Source organism: Diabrotica undecimpunctata, chromosome 8, assembly GCF_040954645.1.
Source record: "Diabrotica undecimpunctata isolate CICGRU chromosome 8, icDiaUnde3, whole genome shotgun sequence".
Classification (NCBI taxonomy): domain Eukaryota; kingdom Metazoa; phylum Arthropoda; class Insecta; order Coleoptera; family Chrysomelidae; genus Diabrotica; species Diabrotica undecimpunctata.
In genome coordinates, this window is record NC_092810.1 from 1,660,031 (window position 1) to 1,666,030 (window position 6,000).

Consider the following 6,000-nt stretch of genomic DNA (forward strand, 5'->3'; position numbering starts at 1 on the left):
CAAATACAGACATCCAAGTGGAAATTTTTCTCACGAACCGTTAGATGTAGGAAAATTCTGAGTGTGGCAGACGAACGAGCGGCCAATTTTATGTAGGAAATTTGTATTCGCTTGACTCTCGGACCAAAATTGACGCCAATATAGCCGATTAACCAAATTTGATAAAAATCCAAGGGTACCCCCTTGGAAAAATTTTTCCAAATTTTCCAAAAAAAAAATTTTGTTTAATGTTTTGGTACATGCACTTGGTCCAGCTTATTCCAAACATGTGTTTTTTTCTGATCCCTTAACCCCAGTTTGCGGGAAAAGAGGAAAAATCGAATTAAAAAATTTACAGTTTTTTCGATTTTCCGGCAAAACGGTGCATAATTTTTAGCCACATGTTTAGATTTTTTCAATCAGCAAGTCACCCTTAATCGAAATAATTCAAATTTCAAACAAAATATGCACTTTTAATTTTCTCGAAATTTTCAGCGAATACATACATCCAAGTGGAAATTTTTCTCACGAACCGTTAGATGTAGAAAAATTCTGAGGATGAAAGAAGAACGATCGGCCAATTTTATGTAGGAAATGTGTATTCGCTTGACTCTCGGACCAAAATTGACGCCAACATAGCCGATTAACGAAATTTGATAAAAATCCAATGGTCTACAGTTGTTTCGATTTTCCGGCAAAACGGTGCATAATTTCTAGCCACATGTTACTTTCTTTTTAAACAGCAAGTTACCCTTAATCGAAATAATTCAAATTTCAAACAAAATATTCACTTTTAATTTTCACGAAATTTTCAGCAAATACAGACATCCAAGTGGAAATTTTTCTCACGAACCGTTAGATGTAGGAAAATTCTGAGTATGGAAGAAGAACGAGCAGCCAATTTTATGTAGGAAATATGTATTCGCTTGACTCTCGGACCAAAATTGACGCCAATATAGCCGATTAACGAAATTTGATAAAAATCCAAGGGTACCCCCTTGGAAAATTTTTTCCAAATTTTTCAAAAAAAAAAATTTGTTTAATGTTTTGGTACATGCACTTGGTCCAGCTTATTCCAAACATGTGTTTTTTTCTGATCCCTTAACCCCAGTTTGCCGGAAAAGAGGAAAAAACGAATTAAAAAATCTACAGTTTTTTCGATTTTCTGGCAAAACGGTGCATAATTTTTAGCCACTTGTTTAGATTTTTTTAATCAGCAAATCACCCTAAATCGAAATAATTCAAATTTCAAACAAAATATGCACTTTTAATTTTCTCGAAATTTTCAGCGAATACATACATCCAAGTGGAAATTTTTCTCACGAACCGTTAGATGTAGGAAAATTCTGAGTATGGAAGAAGAACGAGCAGCCAATTTTATGTAGGAAAAATTTGTATTCGCTTGACTCTCGGACCAAAATTGACGCCAATATAGCCGATTAACCAAATTTGATAAAAATCCAAGGGTACCCCCTTGGAAAAATTTTTCCAAATTTTCCAATTGTTTAATGTTTTGGTACATGCACTTGGTCCAGCTTATTCCAAACATGTGTTTTTTTCTGATCCCTTAACCCCAGTTTGCGGGAAAAGAGGAAAAATCGAATTAAAAATTTACAGTTTTTTCGATTTTCCGGCAAAACGGTGCATAATTTTTAGCCACATGTTTAGATTTTTTCAATCAGCAAGTCACCCTTAATCGAAATAATTCAAATTTCAAACAAAATATGCACTTTTAATTTTCTCGAAATTTTCAGCGAATACATACATCCAAGTGGAAATTTTTCTCACGAACCGTTAGATGTAGAAAAATTCTGAGGATGAAAGAAGAACGATCGGCCAATTTTATGTAGGAAATGTGTATTCGCTTGACTCTCGGACCAAAATTGACGCCAACATAGCCGATTAACGAAATTTGATAAAAATCCAATGGTCTACAGTTGTTTCGATTTTCCGGCAAAACGGTGCATAATTTCTAGCCACATGTTACTTTCTTTTTAAACAGCAAGTTACCCTTAATCGAAATAATTCAAATTTCAAACAAAATATTCACTTTTAATTTTCACGAAATTTTCAGCAAATACAGACATCCAAGTGGAAATTTTTCTCACGAACCGTTAGATGTAGGAAAATTCTGAGTATGGAAGAAGAACGAGCAGCCAATTTTATGTAGGAAATATGTATTCGCTTGACTCTCGGACCAAAATTGACGCCAATATAGCCGATTAACGAAATTTGATAAAAATCCAAGGGTACCCCCTTGGAAAATTTTTTCCAAATTTTTCAAAAAAAAAAATTTGTTTAATGTTTTGGTACATGCACTTGGTCCAGCTTATTCCAAACATGTGTTTTTTTCTGATCCCTTAACCCCAGTTTGCCGGAAAAGAGGAAAAAACGAATTAAAAAATCTACAGTTTTTTCGATTTTCTGGCAAAACGGTGCATAATTTTTAGCCACTTGTTTAGATTTTTTTAATCAGAAAATCACCCTAAATCGAAATAATTCAAATTTCAAACAAAATATACACTTTTAATTTTCTCGAAATTTTCAGCGAATACATACATCCAAGTGGAAATTTTTCTCACGAACCGTTAGATGTAGGAAAATTCTGAGTATGGCAGAAGAACAAGCGGCCAATTTTATGTAGAAAATGTATATTCGCTTGACTTTCGGACCAAAATTGACGCCCATATAGCCGATTAACGAAATTTGATAAAAATCCAAGGGTAACCCCTTGGAAAATTTTTTCCAAATTTTTCAAAAAAAAAAATTTGTTTAATGTTTTGGTACATGCACTTGGTCCAGCTTATTTCAAACATGTGTTTTTTTCTGATCCCTTAACCCCAGTTTGCCGGAAAAGAGGAAAAAACGAATTAAAAAATCTACAGTTTTTTCGATTTTCTGGCAAAACAGTGCATAATTTTTAGCCACATGTTTAGATTTTTTTAATCAGCAAATCACCCTAAATCGAAATAATTCAAATTTCAAACAAAATATACACTTTTAATTTTCTCGAAATTTTCAGCGAATACATACATCCAAGTGGAAATTTTTCTCACGAACCGTTAGATGTAGGAAAATTCTGAGTATGGCAGAAGAACGAGCGGCCAATTTTATGTAGAAAATGTATATTCGCTTGACTTTCGGACCAAAATTGACGCCCATATAGCCGATTAACGAAATTTGATAAAAATCTAAGGGTAACCCCTTGGAAAATTTTTTCCAAATTTTTCAAAAAAAAAAATTTGTTTAATGTTTTGGTACATGCACTTGGTCCAGCTTATTCCAAACATGTGTTTTTTTCTGATCCCTTAACCCCAGTTTGCCGGAAAAGAGGAAAAAACGAATTAAAAAATCTACAGTTTTTTCGATTTTCTGGCAAAACAGTGCATAATTTTTAGCCACATGTTTAGATTTTTTTAATCAGCAAGTCACCCTTAATCGAAATAATTCAAATTTCAAACAAAATATACACTTTTAATTTTCTTGAAATTTTCAGCGAATACATACATCCAAGTGAAAATTTTTCTCACGAATCGTTAGATGTAGGAAAATTCTGAGTATGGCAGAAGAACGAGCAGCCAATTTTATGTAGGAAATGTGTATTCGCTTGACTCTCGGACCAAAATTAACGCCAATATAGCCGATTAACGAAATTTGCTAAAAATTCAAGGGTACTCCCTTGGATTAGTTACTAAGTTGCTAACACAAAAAAAAATAATTAAACTTTACAAAACAAAACAATAAAAACAATGGAAAAAGAAAAATTTCGAAAAAACATTAATTTGTAGAAAACTTAAAGGGTGTTACAAATTAGTGCTCAATCTGTTAGGCTAAAATAATACGACTTTCCTTATGTAGCATACCTAGAGACTTAGTATTTATTTTTTATACTAGCTGGTTTTTATCAATTTTTTTTTACTTGTGTATCCAACTTCTCTGTAGTTTCCAAAATAAAGTGTGGAAAGTTATGTTAAAAGGTTTCATTGTTTTAGCCTAAAGAATGGATCAATTACTTTGTTACAACCTATTTCCACAAAAATATGACTAAATGACTAAATTATTAAAATAAATTGAAAAAAAAAACAAAATATCAAAGTTATATATTTCCTTCACTTTCAGAATCCGAGCTATCTCCAGGATTTATTATGATGAGTTGAATATCACTATCAACTATATTTTGCTCTCGGACACACCACTTTTGAATAATTTCATGAGTATGGCTTACACATTTTCCCCAAATGTCTCCATTACATTGATTAAGCGCCTCTTTCCACATATTTATAACAGCACTATCAGAATAGCCGTCCCTACCAATATGCTTATTGTAATATGACTTGCAATTTGCCCAAATTAATTCAATATCGTTGAATTCGCAATGATAAGGAGGTAGTCTCAACACTTCATGACCATGCTCTCTTAGTAACTCATCAATAACATACACATTTTCTTTTTTATTCATTTTTGCAACTTGTAATAATTCAGGTTTTGTAAATTTTGGGTCAAATTGGATGTTATTTGTTGTCAGCCAGGTAACAATTTCATCTTTCTTTGAAGCAGTGGTAGGTTGCTTTTCTAAAAGAACACTATGATATGGAGCATTATCCATTACAATCAACGATGGTTCTTCTAAATTGGGAATTACTTGTGTCCTTATCCACTTAATAAAAATGTCGTTGTTCATTTCTCCATTGTAATCAATATGTTTAGACTTAGTAAAAAACAATAAACTTGCTTCAGAAACAAATCCTTTAGAAGAACCAGCGTGAACAATTATGAAACGTTTACCATCAAAACCTTCTGGTTTACGTAAACTTTTGCTACTAGTGTCTTGCCAGGAAGTTGTTTTATTTCCTTTTGAATAAATCTATGTTTCATCCAAAAAAAACAAGTTCTCTTGGATGCACTCTTTCCAGGTTTTCAAAGTACTTACGAAAGAATTTTGCTCTTAAAGCAGCAATATTGGTTCGTTCGAATAATGATCTTCGATTGTCATCCTTTTTATATTTAAATCCTATATCTCTTAGTAGAATTCTCAAGGATGTTTTTCCCATAGTAACAACTTCTTTTTTCTCTAATTCACATTTCTAAAAAAAAAACTAGTAATAATAGTGACACTTTATTTTAGAAGTGTTAATTTTGATGTGAAACATCTATTGGCTGGGGTATAAACCAGATCGTTTTTATTTTGTACAATATCAATTTATACTGACTTTGTAGGTACATATTGTACACAGTGTTTCGTATTGCCATTTTAGTTTCTTCAGGCAGATCAGTTGTCTTGCTTTTACGACGACGTCTACTTTTGCCTGGACTTGAAAGGACAGATTGCGCAAAAGATGTGACAACTTTCCATAAAGCTATTAATCCGCCAACGAACAAGCAGAATTGCTTATAAAGAGGAAGAAGAAGAAGAAGAGAATCTCATAAGCGAATCCTAATGCACGTTAAGTTTTCCACAATTTTTCTCTTTTAATGTTTGGCAAAGATTCGTCTTCATTAATGTCTGCTAAAAGTTTATCCAACGTAGGAATCTTTTTTTGTAAATAAAATATATGAACTTTTCTTCGAATCGATTTTTTCAAAATGTCGTTTAGGATTTGAATGAGTTTTCTCCCTGTTGATGTTTTAGGTGTTTCTGTGATACTTCCACGCTTTTAAGTCCATAGACTTGACATTTTATTTTAGAAAGTCTCCGTCACTGTTTTATGATGCTATATTGGGTTTTATCTCACGTGTAATTTGTGCTATCAATCAATTTCAAATGTGCTATAGTCATTTACCTTCATCCTTTCTCATCCGCGTTCGGTAACTAAAGTCAATCTGTTCATATTTAAATAAATTATGTATTTCGTCAAGAATGTTTGTAAACAGAGCTTTGGATCATTTTCATCCTATAATACGGAATTACGAACATGTCTTGACAAGTTAATATTTGTAGAACCTTAATATCATAGTAGGTATATTCTTGAAGGGCGATCCGGCAACGTCGCCAAGCCCTAAGTATTTAGTGAGGATTTTAAT